The 18,580-nt window shown below is 43.5% G+C and overlaps 2 long non-coding RNA genes across 2 annotated transcripts; both read right to left on the bottom strand.

Annotated features, from left to right (window-relative positions):
* Nucleotides 1-2,962: 2,962 nt before the first annotated feature.
* On the bottom strand, nucleotides 2,963-10,065 carry LOC144888641 (uncharacterized). The gene is made up of 3 exons (XR_013621189.1): nucleotides 8,584-10,065; nucleotides 3,516-3,650; nucleotides 2,963-3,421 (listed from the first exon to the last, which is right to left on the bottom strand). It is a non-coding gene; the product is annotated as an uncharacterized LOC144888641 (long non-coding RNA).
* A 4,223-nt stretch (nucleotides 10,066-14,288) lies between these two features.
* On the bottom strand, nucleotides 14,289-16,131 carry LOC144888548 (uncharacterized). The gene is made up of 3 exons (XR_013621128.1): nucleotides 15,041-16,131; nucleotides 14,843-14,924; nucleotides 14,289-14,703 (listed from the first exon to the last, which is right to left on the bottom strand). It is a non-coding gene; the product is annotated as an uncharacterized LOC144888548 (long non-coding RNA).
* Between the last annotated feature and the right edge of the window lie 2,449 nt (nucleotides 16,132-18,580).

Raw genomic sequence — 18,580 nt, 5'->3', positions numbered from 1 at the left:
ACACACATACACACAGAGATTACTGGAATTATAGATAGATATAGATTAGCTGAATGCACCCAACGTTGCTCGGGTTCTTTTTGAATGAATTTAATCTTCTGTGCATCGGTCTGACGTGAGCCCAGTGTCAGTTAGTGCTCAACGATTATTTGTTCTTTCTTCTGTCGGGCCCCGCGAGAGAGAATTTTGAAAGCATGTGTTGCAATGAGTCGGATATTCCTATTAAGTGCATAAGTTGTACTTCAAGAGAATTTTGAAAGAAGAAGAAGATTTATTGGGAAATGGGCCCAGCCCAATAGTTATCAAAAAAACTATTAAACTCTAATGATGTCATCAACACTGAGGAGCAAATAGTTTTACCTGTCGAATTACGTAAACGTACAATCACAAAGTTTAAAAGAAGGAGAGTTTATTCCAAAGGTGTTGATTACATCTGGTCCGCTGATTTAATTGAACTAAATAATGATAAGGGATACAGGTATGCTTTAACCGTTATTGATTTGAGGAGTAGATATGCATGGGTTGTTCCTTTGAAAAACAAAAGGGGTAACACTCTAATGTTAGCTTTCAGTAGAATATTTAGTAAAAGCAAAAGGAAACCAAAGAAGTTATGGACTGATGAGGGAACAGAGTTCCATCACAAAACATTTGTGAAATTTCTCAAAGATAATGGTATAACATTATACAGCACCTTTAATGAAGGAAAGGCAGTTGTTATTGAGCATTTTAATCGCACTTTGAAAGAGAGATTATATTGTTACGGACACGACTTTGATGTTATGCTGGGCCGAGCGGAATGGCCGCCGTGTTCGCACAAGTTACCCGATTATACCCGAACGTTGGCCGAGTCGCGCTACGCTAGATCAATGAAGGAAAAGGACACAACGGCTGGGATTAAATGACACGACACCAAGGGTTCAGTTCTCAAGACCTCCGGAGGAGGTTATATTAGTTCGGAACGTTAGATTACAGGGATGAGAGGTACAGCATAGTAAGATAGGCACTTAATTACGGTCTTATAATAGCCCCGACAGACGACAGATAAACAGGACAAAACTGACTCACACGGGGATTGATGGCAAGGAAAGCGGGTAGTCGATGGCTCAAGGTGCACCTTGGCTCAGGGACAGAATCGACCCGGTCCGGTCCAAAGATGCGGGAGGTCTCACTCAGCGCTCGGAGGTGGCGACTGGCTCTTCTTCAAGCTCGGGGCGCATCTGACCTCACGTCCGGTAAGTCGCTGCGTATATCCGGCGGGGAGTGACACGCCCTCGGCTAGTTAGCTCCGCCCCAGATGGAATCGGTCCGCCCTTCTTATTGGGTGCGGGGGGGTTACCGGGCTCCGCCCTTGACGAGGAGCTGACAGTGAGCCCCTTCGTGGTAACCCCGTCGGAGCGCATGGTCAATGGCGGCTAACCAAGCCGGTGTGAGGACGCACACTCCCCGCACGCCGTTGTTGTAGTTGTTGTTGTTGTTGTTGTTGTTGTTGTTGTTTCATGGGGAAGATGGGAGGAGGTATGGGGAGGTCCTAAACTCACTACTGGTGCCATACGATCACATTCTGGTGCAACGGAGAGTCAGAATTAATGGAAACGAGTCCTTAACTGACATAGACTAAGAATAACTAGCAAGAGGTCCGAAAGTTGTCTACGTGAGATGCGGTGGACCTGGGCACGACATTTAATGGGGGAAAAAGGGGAAGGTCGGTTCTACAGAGTGTTGTTTACAGACAATGGGACTAGGGAATGGGGGATTGGGGATAGTTGGGGAGTATTGGGGAAATAGGGGAATATTTACAAGCGGAAATGGAGGCCAAATGCCATATCCGCAACAATATATAAAAAAATTCACACAACTCGGTTCTCAACAATGAGTATCTTTCATTTAGGACATTGTAGATAATTACAATAACACAGTTGTCCCGGTGTGTACCCCGGTTTAGAATAGGTACACCGTATCCCTACGCATCGTAAGAGGTAACAACGGGTTGGCGCCAGGAAGGGCATCCGGCCATAAAAACATTGCCTCAAACAGGGAACCATGATTGTCATGGGGCCCGCAAGGCTAACCCCCACTCTAGTGGGGAAAATGGCCTTAAAACGATCATTCAATACAGTTCATTCATCAACAAAATCAAAACCATCGGAAACATTTACAAAATTAGAATAAAAAAAATTTTTTTTTTTACAAATTACAAATTTACAAAAAAAAATAATTTACAAAATTAGAATATGAAAAGGAAATTCATTTGAGAAAAACCAAGTTCAAAGTTGGTGATATTGCTAGAATATACAGATGGAGAAGCCATTTTGAGAAGGGTTATACAAAGAGATGGACTAATTAACTTTCTTTAAATTGTTGATGCAATGAATACAGTTCCTTGGACCTACAAATTAAGTGATTTAAAGGGAGAAGAAATCTTGTGTACAGTACATTTTATTCACATGAATTACAAAAGACAAAGATGATAAATAAATAAATAATTTTCAAAAAATTGACTCCGCCCCCCTTTTTGTCTCCACCCACAAACCACGCACACACAAACCACACCCATAATCCCCACAATCCCCCTCCCCCTTGTGCACCACCACCCACCTCATCCCACCCCCACCCTTCTCCACACACACACGTAGAGGGGAAAGGGATGGGACAAGGGAGGTGGTGGGTCATTGGAGGGAGTGCACTTCCCTTTTTTTCTTTTTTTTTTGTATACAAGATCGAGGCTCGTGAAAGAGCGAACAGAGGCGGGAGAAAAGACGAATGAAAGAGTGAAGGTGAGCAGAGAGCCGACATTTCGGCAGTTTAACCATCAGAGGGTTGCTGGCAGATCTTGTGCGACCTGTAGGAATATTTGGGGGACAGAGCACAGAGAGAGCTGGGGGAGCAAGGCCGGAGAGGAGTCGGTAGAAGACAGAAAGACCACCTACCTGCCTGCGGTGAGTGAGTGAAAGGCCCTCAGAGATAGCTTCATCGCGGGAGATTCCAATGATTCTGAAAGCTTTGGATTCAACAGCGTGAAGCCGAGCTAGGTGTGAGGCAGGAGCACCAGCCCATAGGGGAGAACAGTATTCCCTTTTTCCCCTCCTTTATTCTCTTTTTGTAATTAATGATGAAATAATTGGAGGCAAAACAAATATAATTAAAACCATACAACATTAAAACCTTTACATTATTTAAACATTTTTATTTGGGTGGGAGTAAATATTCAATTGTGGAAATGATGATTCTTTCCCGATACAAATCACAGTCTGCTTGTGGAAGATCGAGTTTTGTGTTAAGTTCATCAAGATGGAGGTTTAAAACAGCACAGGTTGGAAATGAATAAGCACTCTTTGGAACCTCAAAGTAATCCCATTCAAAGTTGTGATATTCATTGACTTGATCTTCAACCTCAACCATCAACTCTGTTATTGAAGAGATGCTGTGATAAAAAGAAAAAAACATAATTATTATTCGTATATTATTTGGGTCTGTATAAAACAATATATAAATTAATAGGTTTAAACATAGCTTACCAGTCTTGTTGTGATAGTGGGTGAAAATCAGCACAGGTTGGAACCTCATAGTAGTCCCATTCAAGGTCGTGATATTCATTGACTTGATTTTCAACCTCAACCATCAACTCTGTTATTGAAGAGTTGGGGGCTAAACTGGAATAAAAAAAGGGAAAGGCAATAGTTGTTAAATGTGCAGTTATTTGGTTCTGTATAAAACAATATATAATTAATCTTACTATAATTCACCAAATGTCTGTCTGTCGTCCATTCCCAGGTACCGCAAAAAACGGCTGAACCGATCGCTATGAAATTTTGGGTGGGTAATCCTGGGACCCCTAGGAGTAAAATAGGCTATATTGTTTTTCCAATTTTTCCAATTTCCCTGTTTTTCCAAACACGATGGAATAATATTTACCGATATGAACAGTGATGTGGCTTTTATTGAAATTCTACAAATACTGTTTAGATTTTGATGATTTCCATGTGATATGATTTAACGGATGTTTATAAGAATCGTTTAAAATAAAAAGAGCCTTAAATTTCTGATATTTTGCCTTTTCATTTGGGCCTCCCAATTGAAGCCCCGCCCATAGGGCAGGTACCGTTGCTAGTAGGTTTAAACATAGCTCACCAGTCTTGTTGTGGAAAAGATTGAAACTCATCTTCAAGGTCAAATAACTCTTCGATTGACATCCTCCGTCTCCATGAAGCGCACTGGACCTTGGTTCATCTTATATTTTAAAAAATGATGACAAAATAGAGTTAGAACAATAACCTTCCTGTGTAAGAGGAAGGGATTAAAATTATTTATAGAATTAGTTATAAATATCTCTTGACTGAGAGAGTTTGGAAGGATTAACATTTTTTTTAAGGATTAAATGCTCTTGACTCGTGCGAAACCATAAAAGCAGAAAATTAAGTTTTTCCCTAAAATAAAACATAAACCAATATTCGTGGTTCTCTATTCGAGAATAACGAAAATATGAGTGTTTTAGAACCGAAAAATGGTTTTGGGGTCTATTTAGGATTTAACCTTTGTTGATGGCTTAAATGGGGAAGGGAGAAATAGACGGGGTTTTTTTGGTTTTTGGTGGGTGGCCCAAAAGTTCCAACGCATTTTCCCCATTCACTTACATGTAAAAATGGTTGTGTCTTACAACCAACATTCTTCCCCTACTGTTGTGCCAATACAGTCATCAATGTAGCGACAAACGAGCTTCGGTTGAGGATGAACATATTGATAATGGATTTGTTCCTCCACTTAGCCAATTTGCAGAGTTAGGATCAAATGGATTACCCAGAGCTACTGTGTTGGTAGTACAGTTGACCATGCAATGAATAAGAAAATATTTCAGAGTAAAGACAAGTGCCGCTAGTCCTACAATGAACACATTTGGCACACAGACCAAAGTCCGAAGGGTATTTTCATCCATCACCTCAGCCTTTAAAGCCTACTTTTCCATCTTTAAAAAAAAAAATTATACTCAATCTGATTGGCTAACAGCTATCACAGGACATAGCACGGGTGAAGGCCAGCATATGTAATTAGCCGAGCTGTGTATTCCACCCATTGGCTGGACAGCAGGCCTGACTCCACCCACAATTGTAAACTAACTAATTAATAAGTTCGCCATTTTCATGCTGCGTTAAGCTGAAACCATCTGCTATGGTAAGTGTTATACAGTATATTCACAATTGCCGTACCTTTCCTATGTTTGTCCTTCATTGTAAAGCAAACCTGAGCCCATACTAGCACCTATAGGCCTCAGCCTTTTGGCCTTCAGCCCTCGAGTGAGGTTCATGCTTATACACTGCCTGGGGTTTTTCTTCTGGGAGCGACAGTTTTCCATTGACAAATTTCTTCCACACCTCTGAACCTCAATGTCTGTTGCACAGAAGCTCCACAACCTCAAGGTTGGCACCTCGTGGAATCAGTGGTGGTGCGAACAATTAAATTGTCAAATTGAACAATCTGATGATAATTTTTTTCAAATGTACAGGACCGGCTGCAACAGCGGGTTCTTTTACGTCACATGGGGCCTGCCTTCGAGGCGGTCCCGATTCCCAAACCATCCCACCTCCTACATCCATCAAACCATCCCACATCTAGCTTTTTGGGAAGGATTTCAAGCACAATAAATAGAGATCCCAACAGTGGCAACATAACTCTTGCATGTAAGAAGAATTCTCAATTAAACTTTTCATGGTAAAGCCTCAGGTTTTCACGAGTTATGAATATTGTGGTGTGGTGCAGTTTTGCAAAAAAGTTGGCATCAACACTTACTAATTATTTCTGTTCATAGAACAGGTAACCCAGCTAGTGGAGAATAAAAGTTTTTTGAGTGCATGACGCGGGTCCTTGAGTGCAAGGTAAGGATTACACTGAAGGAACTATCTTGTGAACAGAATGTCAAATTAGTGTGGTCGAGCAACTTCTTAAGGTAAGTGCAACCAGGTAAGTGCTTTGCTATTTCAAACTTTTCGGTGAATCCTTTCAATCTATAAAAATTGCAGTGGTAAAGTATGCTGCACCAAGTAACATTGTCGGACGGCACCAGAGTCATTGCCATTGAGAGAGGCAGCTCGGAAATACGCCGTCTGAAGATGATTATTAGGATGAACGAGATGATTTTCCAGTTTGACCGATCTCGGTTATTTTTATATATATTTTTTTGTTTGTTTTCTTATTCCCTTTGTGTTTTATGTTTTTTATGATGGTTAAACTTACGGTGTCACCAAATAATAGTTTCCTTGGATATGGGACAATAAAGATTGTTATTATTTTATGCTTTATTTTCTAGCTTTTGCCATCGTCTGGAGAACTAAAAAGTGATCTCTACCTGGACAATCAGCTGAACAGACCAGGTAGGCTCTCTTATGTAGCCAAAGCGATTGGTGGGAGAAGATATGCCAACTTTAGTTTTGGATGTAGCAAATGGGACCGGAGGAATTTTTCATGGTACCACGCCATCCCTACATAGAGTGCTGGCGCAGTTGATAAATACACTCAAAAGTAGCAGCATAGAAATTCAATTGAGACAGAGAAGGCTTCGGTTGTTCGGACAGGTAATGTAGCTAGAACTATAGAGGATGAATCGAATCGGAAGATAGTAGGCTAGAACTATAGAGGATGCACCTAATAGGAAGATAGTAGGTTTTAAGGCAAATGAAAAACACGAAGAGGCAGCTCGGCCAGGAAAACATGGCAGGAAGGTATCAACAATGACATGAAAATAACTGCTTTAAAGAAAGATGTGAACGAAATAACAAAATGGAGTCGTGCGAATCCATCGACCAACGCTATAAAATAAGAGCAAATGTCGTTAAAAAAACGATGACGACAGAATTTGCTTCATGTCAATGGAAGTCAAAAACAAATTGCATTCACGCTGGAGCTGAACCTTGAGCTTAAGGGTCATTCATAAACATTTCAGTTAGGTATTTATAACCTATGTATATTATAAAACAGAAGAAATACAACAACAAAATAATGATAGAGAAGAGGTGTAAAAAAAAAAAAAAAAAAAAAAAAAACTTGAAGAGGGTGGTGGGAGGAAGATGATCTAGAAATTTGGCTCACGACAGGGATGAGGATAGTAAGGTCATGAAGGGGGTCTATTTCAGGCAAAGTTCAAGACCACAGATCAGTGGATCATTCAGGCTTTAATGAACCAGCTTCTGCACCTTTCACAAGCATCGCCATTCCCGCCAGTGTGGATCCGCGCTTGCACACCCACCACATGGAGTGTACAACCTCAAAGTACTGCAATTGCATCCCCTTTACCTCTAACATTGTTTTAACATTACAACATTTTCCCTTAATAGGAATTAAAAAAAAAATTTATAAAGAGGTAATTAATGATAACTAAATTATGAACCAGAAGCAAAATCAACACCCTTAGGCACTCCATGATCAACTCCCCCATCCAAAACCTTGATCTCTTCTATCCCCGTTAATTCACCCCAGATCCACTTTCTTTGAAATCCCGACTTCTTTCTTTCCTGGAAGTTCTAGCAATTATACCTCTCCCCCCTCCCACCTTCCCATGCCTCCTCCCCCCAAGCCCTCTCCCTCCCACAGATCTTCCGTTGGCCCTGTTCTCTGCTGTTGTTCTTGTGTGCTTCTCTCTCTCTCCCCATCTTGTCTCCCGCTCCCTTTTATTGTATATTTTGTGTGTCCGTTTGTTGTTGTTTTTTTGTGATCGATGTTAGCTCTTACACGAGCCCCGATCTTGTATACAAAAAAAAAAATAAAACTGTCCAAGCTTTCAAATGTACCAACCGAGGTCACACATAGTCCGCCATTGTTACGGGATTCACACGGGCCTATTTTGTGAGCCATCTGGGCAGAACTCTTTTCCCCTGAGTCTCTTACATAGGTCTCACATTCTGAGCTATCGAGGCAGAACTCACTTCTTGATTTGTCCCGAATTTTGTCGGTCTGCAAAGTAGAACTCGTATGATGAGTCATCAAGGTAGAACTCGTTTTGTGCATCATAAAGGTGGAACTTGTTTTTTGGGTCATCAAGATAGAACGCGAATGCTGGGTCATCAAGGTAGAACACGAATGCCGGGTCATCAAGGTGGAACACGAATGCTGGGTCATCAAGGTAGCACACAAATGCCAGGTCATCAAGTTAAAACACGAATGCTGGGTCATCAATGCAGCACACGAATGCTGGGTCATCACGGTAGAACACGAATGCCAGGTCATCAAGGTAGAACACGAATGCTGGGTCATCAAATTAGAACAGGAATGCTGGGTCATCAAGGTAGCACACGAATACTGGGTCATCAAGGTAGAACACGAATGCTGGGTCATCAAGGTAGCACACGAATGCCAGGTCACCAAGTTAGAACACGAATGCTGGGTCATCAAGGTAGAACGTGAATGCTGGGTCACCAAGTTAGAACACGAATGCTGGGTCATCAAGGTAGAACGTGAATGCTGGGTCACCAAGTTAGAACACGAATGTTGGGTCATCAAGGTATAACGTGAATGCTGAGTCATTAAAGTAGAACCTTAAGATTTAACTTGAGATCTGTGAGAGTCTGATATTTTGTCTTACATTCCTGGAGCACTTACATGACGGAGTGATGATAGATCCACGGCAAAATATCGCATCTTCTTCTTCAGTGGCCGCTACGACACCTTCTTCCCCTGCATGCAACAACTGACAACTGGGAGAAAGACAAAAGAGCTGGAAAATACAAAAAAAGAGTTGGACAGATTTTGGATAGACAAAGAAGGATCACTGGAATAGCGAAGAAGAGGCAGCTCAACTGGGACAGAGAATGTTCTGCAAGGTAGAAACAGAAACCAGGAGTCACATCCTATCTGGATGTAAAAAAAACAAAAAAAACTCATGTCAGAACAGCTGTACACCCAAAGACACAAGTTATGTGGAGTAATCTACTGGCACATCTGCAGAAATTTCAATATCCCAGTTTCACAAAACTCATGGAAACATGAAAGAAAAGCAATCATTGTAAAGAAGGACATAATGCTCACGACCTGATGATGCCATCCAGCGTGAACAGAGAAAGCAAAGGACTGTGACAGAGATAGTACTCAGGAACAAAAAGGAAAAGCCAACGTTGCTCATTGAGATGTCAAGTACCCGGCGATTTCAGCCTAAATAATGCAGAAATCAAGAAAATTGCTGGAGGAGTGCGAATCATGAGTGCGAATGCCAAATAACTCTGGCAGGATCTCCCCACGATCACTCGTTACAAGCCGAAGTTGAAATATCCAAGGAATGACGACACACATTGCCAGCCAAACTGACTCATTTTTACAGCCAATTCGATCACCCGGTGGGCACAGCACCAACCACAGTGGAAGTGACTGCTCAAGCTTTTGTGATCTCCAGAAATGACACTCGGCGTGTTCTGATGAACCTGAAGGTCAGGAAAGTGACTGGTCCTGATTGTGCCAGCCCCGGGCTGCTGCGGTCTCTCATGCTGATGAACTGTCGCCCATTTTTACTTTACTTTTCAACTGGTCACTTCAGCTTTGTAAAATTCTCCATGTTTTGAAAAAGTCCATAATTATCCCTGTGCCAAAGCGTTCGTCAGTGAGTTGCCGAAATGATGATAGACTGGCGCCAACTTGTCTGGGGTTGCAACGGATTAACTCTCAACATTTACAACTTTCATTGTTTTAATCTTCGGTCACATCTGCATATGTCTCTCTCTCTCTCAGCATGTGATGGAATGTCTCAATTGTAAAAACCTTTCTTTCCTCAGGGCTATCCGATCAGATTCATGAATCCTTCTGTGATAACTTGGCAGCCTTGATTGTAATCATGAGTTTTATAACTCTGGCAAACAGAGGGGTATGTCTTTGCGTGGCCTTCACATTTTTCCCTCCCACCCACGGGTCCACCAGGAAATAGAAGGCCACTCGAGAGAAGATGTCAGTGAGAACGGATCATATTGTTAAGCGTACTATGTTTCAGTTCTCTGTGATCATTAAATAAATTTGTTTTGTACACCCTCTGAGTTGAAGACAATTCTCTTCTTCGACAATTGCATATATGTGACAATAAATTCATTATTAGCATTATTATTATTATTATTATTATTATTATTATTATTGTTATCATGCTTAACAACCGCAATCCTGGAAATACTGCATTGTCTGCATTCCTTTCTGAATCGCAATTGAATTTTTATTTTATTTCACCTTCAATTTCACATCTTGATTTTCTTCATCACAAACTCCCACTGGATTTGCCAGAAAAAATTTCAAACAATTAATTAATGCTCATCCAGGTGTTCACAATGACCTTTATATGGGTACATTAACACTCATGCCAGTCTTCCACCAATTTTGCCCTTCACGTGACTCGTGGTGGTCCGTTTGCCCTTCACGTGACTCGTGGTGGTCCCTCTCGGCTCTCCCCCCGTTGGTATTTTTGTGCACATAAGATTGTTCACGGTTCTGTTTAAATATTATTTAAATATGTATAACCTTTCCCCTTCAGTGTTTTACTCGGTGGTATTTTACAACACGCTGTTTTTCTTCCTATTTAAAAGGCTTTTCTCAATTTCCTCTCCAACTCATTCCACCTCAAAAAAAAGAAATTCAATATCTTATACGTCTCCCTCACTACATGGTCTAAATTCACATTCATTCCATCCCTCCTCCATCATTCTGAACCGGATTGCTAACTTGAAAATCACAACAAACCCAATTTGTTTTCAATGTTCGTCTTTCATTAATCATCCACTTTCTAAACTCCCCTCTTGCCCCTCCCATCCAAATCCCTCCCCTTGCACCTACACTCCTAAACTCCCCCCTTGCCCCGCCACTCTTAAACTCCCCCCCTACCCCTCCACTCCTGAACTCCCCCCTTGCCCTTCCACTCCTGAACTCCCCCTTGCCCTTCCACTCCTGAACTCCCCCCTTGCCCTTCCCCTCCTAAACTCCCCCCTCACTCCTCCCCTTCAAAACTCCCCCCCAACCCCTCCCATTCAAATCTCCCCCCATACCATTCCTCTCCAATTCTCCCTCCTCCCCCCTCCTCCTCAAAGCTGCCTCCTCCCCACTTCGTCTCCCTTCTATCTCATACCTCCACCCCCCCCAACCTTCTTCTTTCCTCTGCCCCCCCTCAAACAACCCCTCTCTGTGCCTCATCCCTTCACCTTCAAACCTTTCATCCTCCTCATCCTTCCCTTTCTTGGAACTCTTCTGCAATCGCTGACACACTAACAACTGCTCTCCCTACCTCCCCCTCTCATCCTTCATCTTACCCTACTCCTCCCCTCCCCTGTCCTGTACCCGATGCTCCCCCTCTCTCTTCATTAACGGTATGGACCTCAAACATCCGGGGCCTTCGCTCAAACCTGACTGATCTCTCCATACAGGTTGCTTCTGACAATCCAGACTTGATCTGCTTAACAGAGACTTTCCTCCTTCAAGATGTCTCTGATTCCTTAATATCTCTTCCTGGTTACTCCCTCCTCCGGTATGATAGACCTGAGCCTCGGCCTGGTGGTGGGGTGGCTATATTTATCAAAAACTCTCTTCCTCACTCTCCTTGCACTGCCCTCTCTCCTCCTCACCCCCAGGAGTACCTCTGGCTACGGCTTCCTCTCCGCTCCCACCTTTTGTTCATATGTGTTCTGTACCGTCCCCCAAACAGTGATGACTCCATCTACATTTCACTGTCTGACAACATGGACCAACTTCTATCCACTCATCCCAACTCTCTCTTCCTCATATGTGGTGACTTCAATTGTCATCATGCCACCTGGTTGGGTGTAGGTTCCTCTCTCACCAGTCATGGCACCTCAGCAAAGGACTTCTGTGACTCACTGGGATTGACACAATCTGTCAATTTCCCGACCCGGATCTCAGCCAATGGAGTATCTTCTCTTCTAGACTTGTTTATGACTAACTTCCCTGCTAATGTCTGCTGCTCTTCTTCTGCTCAAATCGGTTCTTCTGATCATGTGCTTGTCAAAGTGGACATCTCTCTGGCCATTCTCAGAGAGCCTCCTCAGCGTCGACGAGTCTGGCATTTCACTCAGGCCGACTGGGACGGTCTTCAAGCAGCCATCAATCGTCTGGATTGGTCTCCCATCTCCACTGCCTCTGACATCAATTCTTCCTGGGAATTCTTCCAAAGCAAACTGATCTCTCTCATGCACAGATTTATCCCATCTCGCCTTCAGTTGTCTTACCCTTCCTCCCGTCCATGGTACACTGAATCTTGTGGTGAGGCAGTTGCCCTGAAACAACTTGCCTTTGCCTCTTGGAAGGCTAATCCAACTGAAGGAAATCTCAGTTCCTTCCACCAAGCTCGGAACAAGTGTGTGTCTACCCTCAGGAGTGCCAGGAAGCACTATCTCTCCTCACTCAAGAATGAACTCTCAAACCTGTCTCCTTCCTCCAAATCCTGGTGGCGTCTGGTCAAATCCGTTTCTGGTGTTTGTTCCCCCTCCATCCCCTCCCTTACCTCAAATGGCCACACAGTTGACATCGCACGTGACAAAGCCGAATGCCTCAACTCTGTGTTTGCCTCAAAATCCTTAGTCCCAAACCCATCTCTCTCTGTTCCCACCTTTCCCAGTCGAACCAAACTGCTCCTGGACTCTGTGACCTTCTCTCCTGACAAGGTGGAGGAGTTTTTGTCAAACCTCGACTCTGATTCTGCAACTGGACCAGATGGCATCAGCCCACGGGTCCTAAAATCCTGCTCTGCCGCTCTATCTCACCCTCTCTCTGTTCTTTTCACCCTATCCTTTGCTCAAGGTCATCTGCCAGCATCCTGGAAATCAGCAAACATTACCGCTTTACACAAAAAAGGTGCAAAAACAGATCCTTGCAACTACAGACCAATCAGCCTGCTCCCAATTATCAGCAAAGTCATGGAATCCATCATTGCTTCGGATATGAAATCTTTCCTCTTCTCCAATGGCTTGATCTCTGATCATCAATTTGGTTTCAGACCAGGTCACTCTACTCTGGACATGCTGCTTCTGCTGTCTCAACAATGGATGGAGGTCCTCAATGCCAAACAGGAAATCAGAGCTGTCTCCCTTGACATATCACGTGCCTTCGATACGGTCTGGCACCCAGCTCTGCTCACCAAACTCTCCTCCTATGGTATCCATGGAAATCTCCATGCATGGCTTGCGGACTTCCTCTCTGGTCGTAGTCAACGTGTGGCCCTGAATGGATTTCTCTCATCTCCCCTTCCTGTTCAGGCTGGAGTTCCCCAAGGCAGTGTGCTGGGCCCTGTGCTTTTTCTGGTCTTTATCAATGATCTCTCCGACTCTCTGGAAAATCCTCTGTATCTCTTTGCTGATGACTCCACTCTCTGCCGCTCCATTCCTCTTCCCTCAGATCGGCAGTCTGCAGCCTCCTCACTCTCTGAAGACCTGGACAAAATCACAGACTGGTCAAACATGTGGAACATGTCTTTCAATCCTGACAAATCTCACACTCTTACTATGTCTCTCCGAAAAGATCGACTGGACAACCCTCCCATCTACTTTCTCAACAATCCTCTCCAAGAAGTTCTGTCGCTCAAGCTTTTGGGTCTCACCATCTGCCATGATCTTTCTTGGGAAAACCACATTTCCAAGCTGGCCTCCAAAGCCAGTCGCCGACTGGGCATCCTCCGTCGTGCGAAGTCCTTCCTAGGCACACCTGAGCTCCTCACCACATACAAGGCTTTCATCCGCAGCTCAATGGAATACTGTTCTCCCCTATGGGCTGGTGCTCCTGCCTCACACCTGGCTCGGCTTCACGCTGTTGAATCCAAAGCTTTCAGAATCATTGGAATCTCCCGCGATGAAGCTGTCTCTGAGGGCCTTTCACTCACTCACCGCAGGCAGGTAGGTGGTCTTTCTGTCTTCTACCGACTCCTCTCCGGCCTTGCTCCCCCAGCTCTCTCTGTGCTCTGTCCCCCAAATATTCCTACAGGTCGCAGAAGATCTGCCAGCCACCCTCTGATGGTTAAACTGCCGAAATCTCGGCTCTCTGCTCACCTTCACTCTTTCATTCCTCTTTTCTCCCGCCTCTGGAACAAACTCCCACACTCACTTCAATCACACTCCTCCCTCCAGGTCTTCAAAACAGCTGTTCACCACCATCTCTTATCTTCCCCCATCCAAAACCTTGATCTTTTCTACCCCCACTAATTCACCCCAGATCCACCTTGTTTGAAATTCCAACTTCTTTCCTGGAAGTCTTGGCAGTGTCCATATGTTTTATACCTCTCCCACCCCCCACCCCTTCCCATGCCTCCCCCCAAAGCCCTCTCCCTCCCACAGTTCTCTCGATGTCTCCATGTCTCTCGGTCCCTGCTCTCAAATGTTGTGTTTGTGTCCTTCCCCCTCTCTCCCCATCTTGTCTACCGCTCCCGATGTTATTTGTTTTGTGTGTCTGTTTGTCTTTCTGTGTGATTAATGTTCGCTCTTTCACGAGCCTCGATCTTGTATACACAAAAAAAAAAAAAAAAAAATTTGAAGATTGGTTCGGTGATCGGCTGGATTAGAGTGCAGCAAAATATTCACTTGTTCAACATTTCTGAGGCAGAGACAAAATGATAGACACAATGGAGGTGAAGGACATGCAGTTTGGACAAAGTCTGGAATAATTTGTAATGTAAGGCAAGAATCTTGACAACTTACGTTCCAACAGGTAGGATGGTTTCAGGTGAGGGTGTGGAGGAGGCAACGAGCTCCTCTTCTATGAAAAATGAAAGATTAAACACATTGACATGTTCATCAGTCTGATAACTTGTTCAGGAAAGGGTACAAAAAGAAATGTATGGAGTTAAAGTTCTTGTTATTTATTCTGCATGGGGATGACCATGCCAATAAATTACCTTTCCCAGCGAAATTAGAATTACAATTAACTCCACAATTAAGGATGGTCTTCTTCATCAAAGGAAGCACGAACAGTAATGTCTGTAAAAGAAGAAGTGCCAAATTTATTTCAAATTTAATGTCTTCATCTTTGTGTTGGTTGTGTTTGCACCCAGTGTGTTCATCTCACCTGCCCCATAGTATTGAGGAGGGCTTACCTGTTGTAGGTCATGTTGTTGCTGCCAGTCATCACGCCTGGGATTCCCTTCCATCAGGTCCTCTGTTGTCGTTGGAGGACAAAACTGAACTGTTGTTGTTGCAGCCCGACATGACGGCTGGGCTTCCTTTACAGCAGGTCTTCACTGTGAGGTCTTCATATGGCGGAGTACATTGTCTTCATATGTACATTATCCTCTTCTTTTTTTCTTTTTTTTTTTACCTCTGCCACCGAAGGTGGATGGAGGTTATGATTTCACCTCTGTCTGTTTTTTGTCTGATTGTTTGTGAACAAGATGTCTCAAAAAGTTGTGAACGGATTTGGACGAAATTTTGTGGAGAGGTTGGGTATGTGACACGGACGAAATGATTTGATTGTGGTTCAGGTCCGAATCCTGATTTGGCCTATCAGTGGGATAAAAACCATAAACTGTTCAGCCTGGCGGAGGTATGTGTTCTACCGAGTGGATTGTGGGAGATAAGGAGGGAGGGTCACCATCTATGGATGCCCTTGGCCTGCTTGACCACTTTGCCTCTTTTGATGGTATATTGACCGTTTGGGTCAATTTCCCTCATTTCCTGAAGATGATCCTGCAGCTTTGCCTGCTCTTCTCTTTCAACAAAAGTGTAATCTGGAGTGATAAAAATGTTTTTGGAGCATTGAGACGGATCATTGAAATTCCGTACCTTATTGTTGTTATAAAGAACGAGATTCCGATCAGAGACGGATCTGAAAACAACTTTCACCGGTCTTTTCCCAACATGGTATCCCACGCGGAAAGTACATTCAGGTTTGATGTTCAAGTTCATAACGCTGAGCAACTTTGCCACAAGCTGCATGTCATTTTTGCTTTCGTTTAGTCCTCGGAACATGAGATTCTTTTTTCGGTTTTCAAGCTCCGCTGGTTCATCCCTGCGAAGAGGCTTCGGTTCAGGCGGCCGCCGATGAACATCCTGCTGTTGCTGCTGCACCCCATCACCACCGTGAGGATTCAGTTTGCGCAACGAATGAACATGCTTCTGTTTCTTTCGTTGCACCACCCAGTCGTCACCTTTAAGCTTTGGTTCGGGCGGCACCTGATGAACATCCTGATGTTGCCGTTGCACCACCCAGTCGTCACCTTTAAGCTTTGGTTTGGGCGGCACCTGATGAACATCCTTATGTTGCCGCTGCACCCCGTCGTCACCTTTAAGCTTTGGTTCGGGCGGCACCTGATGAACATCCTTATGTTGCCGCTGCACCCCGTCGTCACCTTTAAGCTTTGGTTCAGGTGGCACCTGATGAACATCCTGATGTTGCCGCTGCACCCCGTCGTCACCTTTAAGCTTTGGTTCAGGTGGCACCTGATGAACATCCTGATGTTGCTGCATCAACCGGTCGTCACCTTTAAGCTTTGGTTCGGGCGGCACCTGATGAACATCCTGATGTTGCTGCATCACCCCGTCGTCACCTTTAAGCTTTGGTTCGGGCGGCACCTGATGAACATCCTGATGTTGCTGCATCACCCCGTCGTCACCTTTAAGCTTTGGTTCGGGCGGCACCTGATGAACATCCTGATGTTTCTGTTGCTGCTGTAACCCTTCATCTGTTGTTTCAAGCACTTCTTGGATTTGTTGATAATCAAGCATTTCTAGTTTTTTCACTTTCGTCTCCCTCACCAACAGCTCCTGCGTCTTTATCTCCACATTGTGTTTTCTTTCTCTCATCTCTTGTTCTCTTTTCAATAAAATCAACTCTTTCGTTTTCCATACCATTTCACATCCCTCTCGTTCTTCCTGTTGCTTTCCCTCTCTTCGACTATTCTCTTCCTCTAATGTCTGCAGGTTGCGCTCTCGATCTTTGAGCTCCTCAGATTTTTTGTCGATATGAAGCTGTTTTTCCCGTAGGTTTTCATCTTTTGTTTTCATCATCAACGTTTCAAAGCCCTCTTCTTGCTTCAGCTTCTGTTCCGTACGTTTCTGCACATCTTTCAATTGCCGCACTTTTTTCATCCTGTTTTTAACGATTTTTTCCACAGCAATCATTCTCTGCTTAAGTTCTGTGTTTGTCTGTGTTTCCCAGATCCCGAATTTGACTTTTTCTTCCTGAAAATACTTTTTCTGTTTTGCATGTCTGCATTCTTCCTCATTTCTTATCCGAAGCTCTTCTTGTTTTTTCCGCTCCTGTTCATTTATTTTCCTCTGCTCTGCTTCCTCTTTCTCTCTCTGCTGTTCTTCCTCGTCTTTCTTCTGTTCTTCTTCCTCCATTAGCCATACTACTTTTCCTAATTTCAGTCGCACGGCCTTTTCCTTCAACTCCTCTTCTTTTTCCTGAACCAACTGCTCTGTTTGTGTCAGATTTCTTTCATTTTGGACCAACCTCTCCTTCAATTCCTGCAGATTTTCTTCCTCTTCCCGCAATTTTTCTTTTTCTTCTTGTTCTTCAGCTTGTTCTTTATTAACAGAGTCTTGTTTTTTTGTGAAATCAATTGTTTCCTTCATCTCCAGAACCTCTTCTTCCTTTTCCTCTGTTTTCTGCATCTCAAGGTGTTCATTTTCCTGAATCCCGTTTACCAATGGTGGGTCGTCCTTCAATTCTTCTTTCCCTTTTCGTTTGCGTCCACATCGTAAACTGCAAGATAAAAACAAAGATTCTCAGTTCAAGCTAAAATGAAGTATTTCACAACATGTAAAGTATTGAATGCATGCTTTTGTAAAACAGAAACAAACATGTTCCACGAGTGTTGAAATGCTATGGGATACGGAATATCAAGCGTGCAGATGTAACTTAAACAAGGTTCGTAAACAAGTGTGGAACGATGAACCCAAAACATAAAACAAGCAAATATTTCATCATCAGATTCCTTAAACCACATTCCACCTATTTCAGGCAGTTGGTCGATTCATGGAATATCTCCATTTGCATTTTCTTTCTGCAAACTTACAATCTTCTTAATTGTTTCATCATCTGTCCTTCTGGCTGCATGACTTAATGATCTAAACCTTCTCTTTCTCAATTCAATCTCCATACTTGAAATGTTGTCGTATTTCTTCAAGATCTACGCTCCGCCATTTATCGTTCAATGAAAGACCAAAAATCCTTCTCGACATCCCGTGTCTTCCTTCTATTCTTCTTTCACCTTCCATCCCCATGGCCCCAGTTTCACTTCCATACACTACGGCTGCCCTTATACAGGCTAAATGCACTTGTTTGTCGGGATACCTCCAAACTCTTCACATTTATTCCAAGATACTTTTATCCAAGTCCTGTTCCTTCATTGCCCTCCAAGATTTCTCTTAAATAATACAAATTTTTCACCATTCCATTTTGCCGCTGAATCCCATATCTTCCTGCATTATACTGTGATCAACCTGTGTAATTCCAAGACTTGATTACGCAAAAGCATTTAATGTAAACTCCTTTTTAAAATCTCTGAACAATCTTGGCCCCTTTGATGAAGGCACTATAAATATTGATGAAAAGTGCCGCCAATTCGGTGCCAGGCATGAGGGAAGTACCAGCACATCGCTCGACCATCTGACGTTCCACCCAAGTACGGTAG

This window comes from Myxine glutinosa, chromosome 13, assembly GCF_964187855.1.
Source record: "Myxine glutinosa chromosome 13, kmMyxGlut1.1, whole genome shotgun sequence".
NCBI classification, from domain to species: domain Eukaryota; kingdom Metazoa; phylum Chordata; class Myxini; order Myxiniformes; family Myxinidae; genus Myxine; species Myxine glutinosa.
This window is presented reverse-complemented; position numbering and strand designations above follow the sequence as displayed.